The sequence below is a fragment of the Lissotriton helveticus genome, chromosome 12 (assembly GCF_964261635.1).
Source record: "Lissotriton helveticus chromosome 12, aLisHel1.1, whole genome shotgun sequence".
In the NCBI taxonomy this organism is placed as follows: domain Eukaryota; kingdom Metazoa; phylum Chordata; class Amphibia; order Caudata; family Salamandridae; genus Lissotriton; species Lissotriton helveticus.
In genome coordinates, this window is record NC_136073.1 from 823,317,957 (window position 1) to 823,336,117 (window position 18,161).

At 43.9% G+C, this 18,161-nt stretch overlaps 1 protein-coding gene across 3 annotated transcripts in view; it reads right to left on the reverse strand.

Annotated features, from left to right (window-relative positions):
* The window catches only part of TDRKH (tudor and KH domain containing), a 726,700-nt gene that overhangs the window by 226,055 nt on the left and 482,484 nt on the right, over positions 1-18,161 (reverse strand). The gene's annotated exons all lie outside the window — the stretch shown is intronic.

Here is an 18,161-nt window from a genome sequence, read left to right on the forward strand (position 1 = left end):
GACACACAAAGACATCGTGAGGGTCGGTTTGGGCCCTTTTCTCTGCCGCAAGTAGGGCCTAAAAGGGAAGTCATTATGTGAGGACTTATTGAAAAGGTTTGCAAATCAAAACTCCCTAAAAATGTCGAGCTCAGCACTCTAGAATCAAGTCACCCGAAGTTGGAAAAAAAACCTGCCTCAACTGCTATTAACAGGACATAAAGGGATACTGTTGGGTATGCTATTTATTTATTAGGAGAATTTATCAATATACACATTTCATTAAGCTATCACCTGCAAGGTCAGTGGAATTTAACACAATCTCACTGTTCACAGTACCTCTTGAAGTTTGAAACATGACGACAGAACATATCAAAGTAAGATCATTTTAAACAACTGTGAGAAGTTGGCCTGATATGCAGTGCTCACTATTCTAGTGATCACTATGTATCAGTCCAAACAACCCTTATTGATGATTGGTTGTAAGTCAACCTTATAGACCAGCTATCCTAGTAGCATGGATACGAGCAGTCTAAGGCTAAGACTCTAGAGGGCGTGTTAAGCCAGCTGTTTTACCATCACATTACCCCTTGAACACCAAGTGAAAGGACACCACACAAGTTGTTATGAAAATAAACAGATATTTATTTATAACAAGACTACCCTGAACTCTTTATGAGTCAGGGAGCTAAGCACATAACAAAACTCTTAAGAAAATACTTTAAGTCGCACAATTTACACAAATGCCCTAGGGGCACGAAAAACCATATATTACAAAAGTGGAATGCGAACTACTAGCAGGTAAGTAACTATTCTCATAGACTTTGGAATCGCTTGGCCTACAATTCTAAACACTTAGATTAGATGCAGGGGGCCTGTGGACGTCGTGTGCAGAGTGGGAACTCTCACGCGTAAGGCGGGAAAAAGTCTATGGAGGCTAGTAGCCACAAAGTTACTGTTCTCGGGCGAACCCGACTAGGTGGGTCGAAAACGGGGGTGGATCCGAACACTTAGGGTGTTGGACTATGCTGAAGCACCGGAGTACTTGGTTTACCTAGCCCAGGGGCTGCGGCTGCATAGGGTTGAAGTTGCGTCGGAAACCCACGTTGAAGAACCAGGAGCCTGAAGAAAGAGTTGCTGGCAGGCGGCCAGTGAAGAAAAGTTAGTGGTGATCCAAGCCTGGATCAGGGAAGAAGAAGACCTGAAAGCAGAGGGGACAAAGTTCTGAATCACTAGCCAGTGATTTAGGTGGGCACCAGACGAAGTCACCTCGACCAGGTGAGTGGGCGCTGCTGGGCTCTGCAGTCTCTCGGACCAGGAGGCGTTGTCGGCGACCAGGATGGAGGTGCGAGCTGTCCCACGAAGGTCTCTGCTGTCGACGTCGCTGGACCCAGGATTGGGGCAACAAGTCTTGGCAAATGCAAGGCCCACGCGGTGGACCTAAAATGGCGTCTTGAGTGGACCAGGAGGGTCCAGGGTGCTCCTCTGTTGGAGGGGAGCAAGGGCTAGTCTGGAGCAACCAGACCAGCAGTAGTTGTCGTCGTGGAGCGTCGTGAAGGGGCCACTAGCCAACGGGCAAGCGACCTGGACAACGCGGTGGGCAGAAAAGAGCAGAAGGGCCCCACGCAGATCTCGTGGATGCAGGGGGGCTGAACTTCGGTGCTGGAGCTGCTCAGGGTCGGGGCTTCTCTTACCCCAAAGCACTCAGTCGAGGGTCACTCGGGAGTCGTGCTGGACAAGCGTCGTGCAGTTCTGAAGATGGCCGGTCCCTCGAGGTCTCGTCGCACCCACAGATCACAGCTGGGCTGATGATGTAGGTTGAGGTCAGAGGTGCCAGGGAAGCCGGTTCTCGTCGTGCTGGAGCAGTCTTGATCCGAAGGAGAGACTGGCAACAAACCGCGATGCTTGGTTGGTGCCTGCTGCTGCAGGGTGACTACTCCTTAGTCACAAGGGAGAATCTTGGGAAGAAGTCTTGAGTTCCTTTCGTGGAAAGTAGTTTCAGGATTCAAAGATGATCTCATTTGGAAGGGGGCCAGTTCCTACCTTTATCCTGAAAAAGGGGGCTGGCACGCGACTAGGTCCTGCCCTATGGGTGGGACCAGGAGGGGGGTGGTTACACCCCTCTCCTTTGGCGGGCTTTCCCCAGGTCAGGGGCTGGAGTGCCCCTGGAACTGGTTCCAGCCGGCCTATGCATAGTGAGCACCGGGGTGCCACTTGCAGTCACCTTCCTCTAAAGCCCTGCCTACCTAGAATACACAAAACCCTGTCTGGGACGGTGCTGGCACCGCCCCTGGCAGGAAACCCTTTGTCCTTGCCTCCTGTGCTGGGAGGACTCCCAGCAGCAGGAGGGCAGACTTGTGTCTCGGTGGCAGCATCCATCTTGTGGAGCTGAGGCTATGTCTGAATTTAACCGGGGTTACAGGTTACATACATGTCGTGTCCCTCTAGAAGGGTGGAATGCTAACCCCGTCGCCAGAATTGGCGAGGGGTTAGTATTCCAATTCGTATGACACCTTACTCGACATGTTTTGATAAAGCGATACCAGAGTTGGCATATAACCGCGAGGATTATAATGCACTTAAGAGTAGATGGTATGCGTTATCATGGAACAGCTATTAGGACTTGGTTCCGCAAGCTGCAAACGGGCTCAGCTCATGCCAGAGCACCATTTCACATGATTCCAAGCACTCTGCCTTCAGGATTGTTAAGGCCTGCCATAGGAGTGACTGATAGGAATACATGTGTCCATTTTAGGGTTAGATATAGGTATACTATATCTAAAGCAAAGGGTGATTACACCACCGTGCCCCAGCTGTCGTGCAGCCAGTTGTGTCAGATTTGGATGGCCAGCCAGGGGTGGCATAATACATGCTGCAGCCCCTGGTAGGCCCTGGGTACACCTATGCCCTGGGTACCTAAGGTACACTGTACAGGGACTGATAAGGTGACTCAGTATCCAATTAGATATGTACCTAAGGTACATGGAATCCATTTTACAGAGAGAGCAGTAGGCCTGGGGTCCTGAATAGCAGGGCCCCAGGTCAACTAAGTCAGAAAACCAGCAAAACATCAGGCAAAAAGTTGGGGGCAACCATAGTCAGGGATCTACCTTCCTACAACAACCCATCACAGTTACCTTTAAAGTTTCTAACTAAGAAATAAGTTACTTACCTGTAACTGTAGTTCTTCAGTATTGGAATCTTTCATAGATTTTCATGCTTGAGTTAATCCCCGTCGTTGAGATGGGAGTCCCCGGAACATTTATAAAAGCAATGTCACAATAGACAGTAGTTAAAGGTCCAAGGCCTCATTATTTAGTAACATATGCAAGTCCTTATTTAAAAAAGGAGTAAACTGAGGAAACAACCAATCCGCGATACCACCCTCTAGAACCTTCCTGAAAGGAGCTTCAATGCCTCAGATTTTCACAAGCACTGTGTGTACAAAAAGAAACAGAGGTTCAAGTGAGCCCTTCCAAGGGAGATCGGTGGGTCGCATGTGAATCTATGAAAGATTCCAATAATGGTGAAATACAGTTACAGGTAAGTAACTTATTTCTTACTCCAGTATTGGAACTTTCATAGATTCACATGCTTGAATCAGAGTAAAAAGCAGTATTCAGCACATTTCGTTATACATCAACCATAGATATACGAATAGTTATTTCTTGAGAATATATATATATACACATATACACACACAAACAAATATGTACATACATATATAATAGCAAATGGATTCTTTTAACCATAGGAATAAAAAAAGGTAAAAAGATAAATGTGCATTAGAAAGGTTGGAGGGAAGAAAGGCTCACCTTTACTGAAACAGATGTCTCGGCACCACTTGTCCCACTGCAGCATCTCTCATCAACTCACAATCCAAGCAATAATGCTTAGTGAATGTATGCATCGTCTTCCAGGTTGCTGCTCTACAAATGTCTGTTAAGGACACGCCAGCAAACAATGCCATAGATGTAGACACTGCTCTAGTAGAATGAGCACAAACCTTTGATCGCAGGGGCTGACCTGCTTGCTGGTGCCAGAAGAGCATTGCACTAGAAATCCATCTAGAGATGCTCCGTTTCGTCAAAGGAAACCTTTTCTAGGCAACCTATAAGCTACAAACAGTTGATTGGTTTTGCGGAAGGATTTTGTTTTAACCAGATAAAATTTAAGGCAGCATTTCAAGTCCAAAGAATGCAGAGCTTGTTCAGCTGCTGTTTGAGGATTTGGAAAGAAAGATTTTAATATAATTGGTTTGTTAAAAGTCAGAGGGGACTTTAGGGATTTATTTTGGGTTGGTTCGTAGGATCACCCTATTGTGTTTGAATTGCAAGAAGGGTTCATGTATGGTGAATGCTTGAAGTTCACTAACTCTTCTAGCGGATGGAAGGGCCAGAAGGAGAGCAATCTTCCATGAAAGGAACTTTAAGTTGGCTCTATGTATCAGATCAAACAGGTGCTTCATAAGCTGAGCAAGCACAGTGTTGAGGTGCCATGTTGGAGGCGGAGATTTCACAGGTGGAAAGGTCCTGACTAGTCCTTTAAGGAACTGTTTTATCAATCTATTAGACCATAAGGATAGGTTGTGGATGATCTCTGAAAACAGGAGATAGCAAACAAATGAACGTTGATCGAAGTATGAGCTAAAGCTGAATTTGCTATATGAAGGAGATACGGTAAGACTTCCTATAGAGATGAATTGAGGGGATGCACCTTAACAGACCTACACCAGATACAGAATCTTCCATTTCAAAGAATAAGTTCTGTTGGTACGGTCAGCTTGAGCATGTGACACGATCTCTCTGCACTCCTGAGGAATGGTTAAGTGTCGAAACTCCAGTAACTCTGGAGCAACGTAGATAATCTCAGAGAACTTGGATCCGTGTGTTGAACTTAGCCCTGGTTCATAGTGAGAAGAGACGGGAACGGCTTCAGGGGAATAGGCGGTCGTAAGGACAGGAGATGGAGCTCCGTGACGCAATGTTGGCGAGGCCACGCTGGTGTCATTAGTATTACTTTGCAGGGTTCTGCCTTCATATTCTTCAGCACCCTGGGGAGGAGAGGAATTGGTGGAAAAGCATAGGCAAATACGCTGGACCATGCTATTGAAAAAGCATTCCTCCAAGATCCCTGCTGGGGATGCCAGCTTGCGAAGTGTTGGCATTTGGCATTGTGACAAACAGGTCTTCGGTTTGCCCCACTGGGAGAAGATTTGGTCTAGAGTATTTTGATTTAACTTCCACTCGTAACAGATTGTCCGTAACCTGCTCAGTGAATCCGCTATGGTATTCTGCTTTCCTGGCACGTACTCCGCTGTCAATTAAAATTTGTGTAGAATTGCCCAGTTCCAAATCCGTTGAGTTTCTTGAGAGAGGGAAAAATAGAGTTAGTCTTTGCTTGTTTAGACAGTGCATTGTCGTAGCATTGTATGTTATGACAAGCAGTAGGGAATTCTTTATTCTGGGTTGGAAAGCTTGAAAAGCTAGACACACCGCCCTTAGTTCCAGGAGATTTGTGTGGGCTCCGCTGAGATGGTGGCCACTTACCACTGATCTGAAGTGCCTGAAGAAAGGCTCCCCAACCTTCCAGAGAAGCATCCATTATTACCAGAGGAGAAGCTTACGGTAAGGAAGGTAACCCTTGAGACGGATGATGAGGATGAGTCCACCAAGATAGTGAGGTGACCAATTGCGAGGTCACTTGTATTAGGTCGTCAAATGTTCTGTTGACTTGAACCCATTGGGTGTTGAACTTCCTGAAGAGAACGCATGTGTAGATGGCAATGGAGTATCAGAAGACTACAGGAGGATATCATGTCCAGCAGATATTTGTATAGGCGCACAGAAAGACTTTTTTGTATGCGGTTTGCCAAGGTCAGAAGTTTGTTGTCTTTCTACTGTGGGATAAGCCTGTTTAGAGTAGCATCCAGTATGGCTGCTAGGAACATAAGCCGTTGAGAAGGTTGCAGGACTGATTTCTCTGGGTTTAAAGTGAGACCCAACTGGGTGAAGAGACGTAGACAGGTCTTGGAGGACTCCTTTGCGGCGGCGTAAGAAGGAACCTTGACTAGCCAGTCGTCGAGATAAGGGAAAACTTGGTGACTATGCTGGCTGAAATATGCAGCTACTGGTGCTAGGTATTTTGTAAAAATGCAAGGAGCGGATTTGAGCCCGAAGGGCAACACTCGGAATTGATAATGTCTGCTGGCTACAGAGAATTTAAGAAACTTCTTATGTTTCCTGTGAACGGGTATGTGGAAATATGTGTCCTGAATGTCTAGGGATGTCATGTAATTGTTTCCATTAAGAAGCTGTAAGACTTCCTGCATGGTGACCGTGCGGAATGATTGAGGAATTGGTTTAGGTTTCCCAAATCTAACATTGGTCTCCACTTTTTCACCTTCTTGCGCACTAAAAAGAAACTGGAATAAAAACCTTTCCCCCTTTGATGAAAAGGAACATTCTATTGCTCCTTTTTGGATCATGGAAACTATTTCAGTTGTAAGAGGTGCAAATGCTTTTGAGCCAGTGGTTGAGGAGGGGTTAGCTGAATGAATTCTAGAGAATGGCTGAATGGTACCAGGTCTAAGACCGAACAAAGCATTGTAATAGGTTTCTAATTTTGGAGAAGATGGGAGATTTTGCCTCCTATCTTGGGAGGAGGTGAAGTAGTAGTAACCAGCAGTAGTGGGAGGTCATTGGCATCGGGTAGACTCTTTTTGCCGTCCCGTTTTCCCTCGAAAGGAAGATTTGCTGTAGGCAGTTCCGGGTAGTTGTCTCTGAGCAAACTGTGTTCTGTACTGCTGGATAGAGGAGGTATAGGATGGATTCCAATATTGTTGGTAACCTCCCCGGCAACATGATTGACCTTTATGCCATGCAACACAAAAAAGCATCCTTTTATACAGGAGGGTACCCAGAGCATGAGCCGTGTCTGTGCCTTTTTGATTCCCTGGAGGGCTTTGTCCATATGTAAACCAAATAGTTCCTGTCCATCATAAAGCATATCTAAAATTTTGGTCTGAACCTCTGGCCTGGATCTTGCGGCCTTCAGCGATCCTTGGAGCCTCAAGACTGCGGTCCCATCTAACTGGCGGAAACTGGTGGAAGCGATGTCCATTGCGCAATCAATTATCTCAGATGCAAAGCATTCGCCCTCCAGAAGAACCTTTTTTGCCTCATCCTTGATGTCTGATGGGAGGTCGTTGATATAAGGAGCAATATCTGACCACATTTGTCTGTTGTAGCGACCCAACAACGGTAAGGAATTAGACGCCCCGAATGTTAACGCAGACATAGTCGAAAAACATTTGCCGATATTGTTCAGTCTCCTACCCTCCTTGTCCTGAGGTGCTGATAAGAGAGCTGATGGATTCTTAGACCTACGTTGTGCCACCTGGGAAATGACTGAATCAGGCCTAGGATGACCTGTGAGATAGGCAGGCTCGTTGTCAGGGGCTTTATATTTTGTCGAGCCTTGGTAAGACTGGTGGCACTGTTGCTGGGTTCCGCATTATCTTTACTCTTGAAGGGTTCCTTGAAATCATAAAGGAAACAGTCTTGATGGTGAGTAGGCATTGGAAGTTCGAAACACCCGGCTGCTCTCTCCAAGAGGTTATGGAAGCCCCCAATATCCTCTGGAGGTGAGTCCACTTGTGGTGTGGATGGTGACGGTGGTGGGATAATGTAATCATCCCATTCGTCTTGCTGTAGTTACACCTCTTGTATTTCCCCTTCCTCTTGCTGTTCCTCTTCTTCTTGCTCTGTGGATGGAAGTTGTTGTACAGGCACTTGAGGCATAGGATGGGGTGGAGGCTGACTTTGAACCACAGGTTGTGGTGGAGGTGCTGGAGCAGGAGACTTGACGAAGAAAATCACTTTTTAAAATCCGCCAATATCAATTATAAGTCAGTTACAAAAGTGTAGGGAAGACAAACCATTCCTGGTTGCAACTTTTGCGGACGTCGCTGGTCACAATGGCATAGTTTCTGGTCATAATATTCTTCATCATCGAAGTCTTCCAGATATTTCATTCAGGTCTGAAGGACATTGTGCAGCTCCAAACAGGCTGTCTTCATTTGAGTTATACTCATCATCTAAGTGATGAACTGGTAATAAAGGTTGGGCCCTACTTGGTGAAGTCAAGGAAGGTGTTAGTCTCTCCCGCTGAAATTTTGATTGAAAAAACAATTTTCCTGATCCAGACCTTGGATTCGTCAACGTAGTAGTCGACGTAAACGTCGCTGTCAGCACACATCTTTGAAAAGTCATCGATAGCAATGTCCCAGTCGAAAATTGAGTTGATGACAACACAGTGATGCATCACGTAATAGGAGAAATAGTCTACGAGAGAGCAGTCGACAGTAGGCTCTTCGTCGACTCGGGCAACGTCGTTGACGAAGTGCTTGTCGTCCTCTTAGTCGACGACTTCGAAACCTTGAAAATCTTTATCGCCGATGACAAAGGAACTGGACTTGTCGACGAGGAGATTGATGCCAACAAGACTAATCGTGGTGACAGTAGTCGTTGACGATGTTACCCCAATGACTGTCAATTGAGATCTTGTTGTCAACGAGGCGGAGGAAGTCTTTTTAAAAGCATGTTTGACCTTCGCAGGAGGTGTAGGAGGGTCTGAAGCGGATTTCTTGAAGGGTTTTTTAACAGAAATCGAACTTGGACGTGGAGGAGACCACGTGGAAGGCAGATCCTGCATTTTAGTACCCTCTGAAGACTTTTTATGCGTCTTCATTGGACGTTGCTACGAGGAATTACCTGGAGAGACATCCAGTGTTATTTTTTTAGGCATCTTGGAGAAAACTTGAGAAATCTTCGCTCTCCTCAGAAGATACACAGTCCTCCTGGTCTTTAAGCCTCTGCAGCCATAATAAAAGCCTCATCTCATGGTCCTTTATAGTCTTTGAATAAAAACTACGATATACCTTACAGTCCTTTGGTTTATGATCTGGATAAAGGCAATAAAAGGCAGTCTTTAGGAGGGTCATTGATATGCAGCCTCATCTTCCTGCAGTTACCACAGGGCCTGAATAGGCCATTTTTAGGTGCATCGGACATGGAGAAGTCAGTGAAATTCACCAAGGAAAAGAAATTAGAAGCTGTAAAATACTTTGAATTCAAGGAAAAATCTGAAGACCAGGATATTCCAAAAGTTATGAGGAAAGCAAACTGAGCAGAGCTCAGTGGCGACTACCTAGCACGACGTGCGGTAGAAAATCGGAGGGCTGGAGCTTCTTTCAGGAAGGTTCTAGAGGATGGTATCAGCTGATTGGTTGTTTAAGTTTGGTCCTTTTTTAAATAAGGATTTGGATAGGTTACTGCATAATGAGGCCTGGGGCCTTTAACTTCTATGTCTATTGTAACATTGCTTTTATATATGTACCGGGGACTCCCATATCGACGATGGGTAATAATTCAAACATGTAAATCTATGACAGTTCCAATACTGGAGTAATTTAATTTTCAGCATTTTGCAACATATAACCCCTCCTTAGTTAAATGTTTGCCGTAGCTTAAGACATTTCCTGTGTGATCCAGATCTTAACGCTGATCTTTTGTCCAACTCCTTAATCCTATTTATTTTGGATCTAAAATGTTGAAATGTGGGGATTTCCTCAGACCACCATTTTTGAAGGATTAATGATCAAGCTATTAAAGTGGACTAAGAGAAGGAGCACAGAGGGAAACACAAGAATTAGGACGCCCTCCACTCATTAAGTCACAACAATAATGATGTCCTAGTGCTCAAGGCAGAAACAATATTGTCAAGAAATCTGCGGCATCACAAGTTGCACCAAAATTACAACATACCTCCCCTCTTGCAATGAATTTGGGGTAGGGGATGCCTCAGTCTGCTGCCACTATTAAAATAGCCCAACTCATTTACAAAGCCCACATTCACCTAGTGTAACATAGAAAAAAGGTGAGAAAGTGAGATGGCACCTCACGGGCGCAACACCAATGGGACCCCTGGCTGGTACTCACCAGGATGGCCCTGTTATCATTGGTACCATCAAGCTATAACGGAAACGTGTCCTAAACCCAAAGAAAAGATTGTGTATGATGCAGTGAACAAAAATTATATGTGACTCAACGTACAACATTTAACACATAACACATTCTATTCTGCAACTAGGACTAGTTCCTTTAATTTTGTTCCTATTTGTTGCATACAAAACATATATAGAATTAATAAAAGGAGGTTGTGAATACTACCAATCGATTCACAACCTACTCACAGCCGACATGTTTCATTGCCTTGGTTTGTATCAGGCAATTTCCTCAGGGCATATACCTTTCAATGCCACTGCAAAGGACACTGGGCTTTGCGCACTGTAGCAAGACAAACAAACAGAATCGAGGTTATCCCACTTTGATGCCTTAGTCAAGTCAAAAGTGCTTATATGCGTCGCATACACCATCATGCTGCAAAGTGTTAATATTTACCCTTCAATAATCCTAGCCTCTCATACCAGCCGAGAGGAATTTGAACAGGATCACAGCTCCCAATGGTAAGCTTTATTAAGTCTCCCTCCGTTCTTGTTACTGCATTAACAATCAACCAGGAAATATTAAACACATCGTCTTATACCTGTGGTTTTCATCATTTATGCTCGTAGACTCCTTCCTATCCCATTTAAAAAGGTACCGGTAGTAAGGAGAAGTCCGGCGCTCAATCAGCCCTGGGACACCGAGGCTCTTCCCTGCCGGTACCTATAGCGTGTGACGCGCCGTTTTGCACATCATCTGATTGGCTGCGTACATCTCGCGTACATGGCCGCCATCTTGGATTGGTCTTAAACACATTGGAAACAGAGATTCGTATGTGTAGAGCGACAAATCCTCGCGGGATCTCGCTATCATAACTTTATTGTAAATGACAATCTCAGCCCATCACTTGTATCTAAAAAGTGCATATCAATTGCGACCTTGTTTATTGTATTGATGTCCACACCTCCGTGAGATATCATTAATTGTGTAGCACCCTAACCTATAACTCCGCTATTCTGCTGTCATCTTATCATGTCATTCAATATGTGGCAAGCTGGAAAGTACTAAGTGGGCTGTGCAAGTCTAGCCTATGTTGTTGCCTCATTCTATTTAGTGTCTTCTAAATTGCGTGTTGCAATGCGGCACCTTAATTAGATACAACCAGCAAATCCGGTTTGTAATTTTTAGAACTTTATTGTCCAGACCACTTATTCACATATTCTACTCAAAAGATGGATATAGATTGTTGATTTAGGGGGCTTTTTTGTTGATACCAATATGGTATCAATGCCTACAATTTCATAAGGCACCTTTATTCATCTAAGGCCATAACTAAGATAGTGGGAAATATGTCCTTGCCATTGTGTTCTAATAAAGACAATAATCGTGTTATATCCCTCTACCTAATATGATGTATATATGGAATCCTAAGTGGCAAGCTCTAGTGTTATGTATGTGCTCTCTTATCACTTACAGGTGTTCACTACCAAGGTTTGCAGAGGTACCAGCATGTAATGTCCCAAGCCCTTATGTTCCCATCAGTCAGTAGATACATTCGCGAAGGAACATCTAGCGTAGTTTATTCCACTCCAGAAGTTCGTTCAATCCCCTCTGCTCGCTCTTCTCCTGAAAAATCCATCTGGCTTCTTTTGGGATCAGACGTCTCTACCAATTGGCATCCCCTGTCACTCTCTCCAAGACAACCCAGGTGAATGTATGTCTGTTGCGATGGCAATGTTGTACCAGCTTAGTAGTCAGTTTTCCGCTTCTGATGGTGCTTAAGTGTTCCTGTATGCGGAGTTTTATTTTACGAGTGGTGAGTTCGATGTATTCCAGACCGCATTCACATTTCAATCTGTACACTACGTTGGCAGTGTTACAGTTACTAAACTGTTCAAGGGTCCAGTTCTTTCCTGATTGGAGAGTCACTGATGATGTTTTGCATGTTAGAGGACACACCGAACAATTTCCACACGGAAAATGCCCATTGGGAATGATATCAGGTTTTGGATCTAGACTGGTTCTTACCCTGGTATGAACCAATTTGTCCTTTAAGTTACCAGCTCTCCGAAACGCGAAGCGTGGGGTGGCATCTTATAGTCCTTGTTGGATAATAGTGTCCAATGCTTTCTGATTGATTGGCGCTTCTTTGTCGCCATGGGGTCATAAGTCATTATCACCGGGATACATTCCTCTTTCTCTTTGGTGCGAGTCTCTAGTAACGCACTTCTGGGGGTGTTCAGAGCCCATTTCTTAGCTTGTTTAATGACTCTCAGAGGATAGTTCCAAGCTTCCAACTTCGCGCTGAGTCCTTCCGCTTGTTCTTTATACATTTCGGTTGAGGATCAGTTCCTACGATAGCGTAGGAATTGCCCCACGGGCAGATTATCTCTTAAGGCTCTGGGGTGATATGACTGATAGGAGAGCAGTGAGTTTCTGTCCGTGGGCTTTTGGTGTACACTTGTTTGGAACCCCCCTTCCATTGCCTCAATATCTAGATCGAGATAGACTGCTTTGTTTTTGCTGTATGACCGGGTAAAACGCAAACTCCGATCTTGCGTATTCAGCCAGTTCAAGAACTGCAGGAGAGATGTTTCTTCTCTTGACCAGATGCAGAGCACATCATCAATATATCTCCTCCAAAGGCGCAAATGGCCTTTGAAGGGATTGATGTCAGAGTTGATGATGTGCTCTTCAAACTGGCCTACATAGATGCAGGCCAGACTCGGTGCCATGGTTGCGCCCATGGATGTACTTGTAACTTGAAGAAACAGGTCATCCTTATAGCTAAAGAAGTTTCTTGTAAGTGCTAGTTCAACACATTGCAGCACAGAGCTCTGGGGGGCATCATAAAACCACTCCTGAGAGGCTAATGCCCGCGCTGCTGCCACCAGCGCGGCATCCTGAGGGATACATGAGTAAAGTGACTCAATGTCGATAGTCACTATATACTCCGTCATGGGGTCAAATGTCATTTCCCCCAGGACATTCAAAATGTCCATAGTGTCTTTGACAAAAGATTTCTGTGTGATCACAGATTTGCGAAGATAGTAATCAGCGAACTGTGATAGTGGTTCCAATATTGATTGAATACCTGATACAATTGCCCGACCCGGCGGTGGCCGGGCCGGCTTGTGTATTTTTTGGAAGAATGTAGAAGGCTCGGGTCCTCGGATTATTGTTAATAAGGAACTCCGCCTCCTTAGCACTGATCCATTTCTTCTCCTTCGCGTTGCCAATTAACTCCGTTATGATTACCAGTAGTTCAGGAGTGGGGTCTTTCTTCAAGGGTTGATAGTTAGCTCTCTCATTTAGTAAGCGGTGAACCTCAGCTTCATAGTCACAGGTGTTTAATACGACCACTGCGCCGCCTTTGTCGGCGCTCTTTATTGTGATGTTACTGTTGTTTTGAAGTGACTTTACAGCTTCCCAATCTCCTTTGGTCATGTTCTTAAAGCCATTATTTTTGTTGTTATTTTCGATCTTTCCGATATCTTCCAAGACCTTCTCCTCAAATATGCTATTAAAGTCACAATATAGTTTTTTAATAATAAATCTGCTTTTAACTCTAGTGAATACCTGAAAACGGTTGTCAGAGTGTCTAATGGTTGTTGCAGCCGCAATACGTGACAGCAAAATTGACTGATCTCACCTCAGAACTTGCTCAGCTTTGGGCAGATCTACATCATATGCGTCCAATTACCCTCTTACTCAACCTCGCATCTAAAACTGTGGAATCTGTTGGTTAATCTTGTGGAGGAAGACAGGAGTTCTATATAGCAACCATTTGGTATAAAATTGCATTCAACTGATATTTCCACCATTTAATAGTGAGAAATTAAGCTCATTTATCTTATCCCAGACGGACACGGATATAATAGTTACTTACCTGTAATCTGTGGTTCTCCAGTATGGATATCTTTCATAGATTCACATGCCTGAATCATTCCCTGTCGTCGGAGTGGGAGTCCCACGGTACATAAAAAAGCAATAATTATGCACATAATAACCATCACCTAAGTAACCTAGAACCAGGAAGTAAAGTAGCCAGAAACTACAAGGAAAAAAACTTCGACATCTATGACTTGTTCAAGTCATTATATACAGTCCAAACTGCAGTCAATCAGGCAACAGCACCCTCCAGAATGTTCTCCTCAGAGGCTCAGACTCTCAGATTTTTTCGCACAAGAGTGAACCAAGTGAAAAGAGCATAAACTAGCCTCTGAGGGGAGGTGGGTGGGTTACATGTGAATCTATGAAATATACCAATATTGGAGAACCACAGATTACAGGTAAGTAACTATTGTTCTCCTCCACTATTGGGGTATCTTGCATAGATTCACATGCCTGAATCAGAGTAGAAAGCAGTACATCTACAATAATGTTCATAAAACGTTATTTGTAACAATCATATGTACAAAAGGCATTATGCAATAACATACATAGAAATGCTATACAATGCATATATTACCTACTGGCGGTCGCCAGTAGGTAGTTATAGTTAGGACCTACTTTCCATAGGAAATCCACAACATTCTATTTTGAATAACTTTGGCGCTGGTGGACGAATCTTCGCAAATTTCTCCAAGAATGTAGCCTGCTGCGCTCCTTCCCTGAAAGTTTGGTGATTCATCAAGTGGGGGCCGAGAAAAAAGGGGGGTCCCAAAACGTGTTTTCCCCATGCAATTTTCCATAGGGACCTTTAGCCAGGGCTACAGCCCGATCGGCTGAACCAAATGACACCAAATTTGGCAGAAAGGTAGAGTTCAGTTCGCAGATTATGCTTTTTGTTAAATGGTGTAAATCCGTTCAGTAGTTCCTGAGAAAATCAAAAGTAAAATCATAGCAATATCTAGAGACGAAGTTCGGCACGCGTACCGAAATCCGTACAATTACGAGCACAAGCTGCATGCTGAATGGATGTCAACTGTCTGTCAACACTCCAAACCAGGAAGTGTTGGCAGCCATCTTGTGCCTCGGTAGCACAGAGTCACAAGAAAACAGTAAAACAAAGTTGAAAAATAAGGAAAGGGGGCAGGGTAGAATCAGGTTGACCCTCTAGGCGTGCTCAGGGGGTCCCACATGGATCTTTAGGCGCAAAATGTAAATGCGGGGTACGCGTATGGTTCTTGTACGCGGTGGAAAAGGAAAAAAAAAAACTAGAAGTCCATTTTATTCTTAATTAGCTCCCGGGGGCGATTTTTTCTATAATGGGGGGCTTGGAAGTGTCCAACAGGAACAAAAGAATGAAAAAAAAAAACTAATGTAGAGGACAGCGATGCTCCTGCTTCCTGCGTTTTATCAGGTCAATAGACTGTTTCCCATAACAGAAAAGTTTATTGCAATAAATGCATAGGATTTTAACTTTAGCAAAATCAGGATTAATTTGTGGGTGTGGACTGCTTGCTGAAAATGCTGCTGCAGCAGTTGATGTGCTTGGTGCAGTAGCAGGTGGGTTGTCCTTCAACCTCTGTGTTGCAGCTCGAGCAAAGTTGTTTGAGTGTAAGTTCTTCACGTGTCGATCCATATCTGCTGTACCAAAGGAGTATTTTTTAGATGGATCACCCCTTGAAAGAGTTTGGAAAATTTTACAGGTTACTTTTGGAACATTAACTTTTTTTGCCCTTCTGGAAAAGTAAAAAATTGCTAACTTGGAGCTTCTCTCCTCTTCTTTGGAGGTTCTTCAGGAATGAAATATTCCTCTGAAGAATGGTTGGAAGATGAGTCCATTGCTGTTACTGTAAACTTCGTTCTATTTGACAAGATTCTCAGAAGAGATGCTTCTTAGAAAGTCAAAGTAGAATTATTAAAATAGGACGGAAGTTTCAACAGTTGTAATTGGAAGTGTTCTGAACCAATCAAATCTCTTCTTTTAAAGTCACATGGCTTTGCGTACGCTTACGCTGTGATTACGGTACTCTTACGATGCGAGTACACATGACGTTCCACCGTGATTTGTGGAATTGCTTTTAAAAGTAATATAGGATTATTGGAACTTTAAAAAAATGCTTTCATAATTATCCTAGATAATGTCTTCTGTTAGTATGTTCATTAAATATATAAATATATGTTTTTAAACAATTAAAAACATTTGCGTCTTTGCATACAGGGCGCCGTACATGACGTCACACGGAAGCTTTGATGCGACGTGTAACGTGAAAGCGTATTCGTAGCGTATGCTGAGAATGATTAGCAGTACAAACTATGGTGCGATCACTCTCTCACTGTCAAATCAGAGCACAGGGAGCGCTATGAGAATGGTTAGACGTGGTCACTCATTGGAGATCAGATTCAGCTGTGTGGCTTATCCACGGTATCATAACGTTACTTTTTAGCCTGTTTAAGTTTTGCATGAAATACTATGCTATAGGCAGATATGCATCTTAAGGCAGCGCTTATCTACATGAAACTTGGTTATCATCATTTACATATAGGTGCCTGAGGGAGGGAAAAGAAGTCTATCTGAATGGCGAGGATTGCACAATAGCACCAGATCACACCTTAATTTGTAGACACATACAATTGCATGGCTCTTGTAATCAAGAAGCGCCTCATTTGGCCTGAGTTTTGAAAGGCACTCCGACACCATCATACCAACGTTCAGTTTACTGGAAACGGGAGTTATTTAATTTGAAATAATGCAGATTGTTGTGCAATGTTAGCAGGCATCGCTGGCCGTCGATTCCGACCTTGAAAGAAGAGTCAACCAAATGAGCCGTATAAGAGTGCTATTGTCTCAAAAAGGTCGCTCTTACATCTGCTAGAGAAACATTTGTCCTTCATGTAGCAAACACTCGCACAGAAGTGCATGATTTATTAAATACAGACGTGCCCCTGCATTTTGGGGAGTAAATTCAGAGTATCTTTAATGCGTCTTTGACTACGGGGTTACCTTACTTTTTTAAAATTAGAAGCAGTGGCCTTGTGAGTTCTTTTCAAACTATATTTGGTGTCTTCTCGGCATTTTTTCATTCGATGTTTTCCAGCATCTTTGGTGGATTCCCCTTAAAACTCGCATTAGTTGCCGGTGTGCTTCTATTAATTTGTTTACAAATATAAATGCACATCCTGCAGCACACGAGAATATGTCCCGGTTGTTGCTGGTCCGCAACTGAATGCTTAAGCTATTACGGAGCGCTGCCTCTGGCTACATTGAGTGCAGCTTATGGATTATCGTTTTGATTCTCTTTTCACATGCGTTCAACCTGTCTTCCATTGCCTGAGCTGCGATTTCGACTGGGTCCTGGATTTGTGTCTCTGCTGTACGGTGTCTCCCAGCGCGGATTATGACCAGCTGATGAGCCCCTTAGTTGTTCATGACTTGCTCTGTTCTGGCGGCAGGATTATGGCCTTAGCAGCGATACATGGAATATTGGGACGATGGAATGTTTTTGCAGCGGCGTATGACTTCTTGGCACGCAGTTACATTGAAGATGACCAGAGTTTTCCTCCGATGGTGATAGAGGGTCCGGTCGTTGAGGAACATGTATGTTCATTCTGACTATTGAATTGGATGGCTGAAATGTTTTCAGATGAGAACAATGACTTCCTCTTGGAGGCTGTTGCTACATACTGTGCTTATACGCTGTTGGATTAAGACTCTTTGATTTTTCTACCTATTCTTTATTATTTAGTTACTGTTTTCTATCAAACAGCAAATAATTTTTTTTGCAAATTTGAACTTTACTCTGCTTCTCAGGCTTGGACTCTGCGTTCCTAATTCGCCCACGTTTCTATCACGTGCTTCGATCGAGGTAGGGTGTCGTGGGCTGAGCCTTGCACTCCCACCGTGTTAAGTTAGCATGGGTTTATTAGAAGCTTAAACGCCATTTTTGCTTTCCTGCTCTGCTTTGCACACGACACGCACTTGTGATATTGTTTAGAGAAGGTTGAGTATTTTGCTTCACATGAGAATAATTTGTTATGCTACATTTCTAGAATGCCTCACTAGTTTAGTGTGTATAGTGAGAGCATGGAACATCAAGGTTATCTTGGATACTGTGTCTGTTATTCGGAATGATCCTCGCACGTTCGACCCATAACACATATGCAGCTGTGGCCACCTCTGATACTGGCGCGATTAATAATGCATTGTGGAGGCATAATTACACACAGTTGGAGAACATTCATATCCTGACAGTTTGTGCAGAACTCAATGTGATCCACTACTGCTGA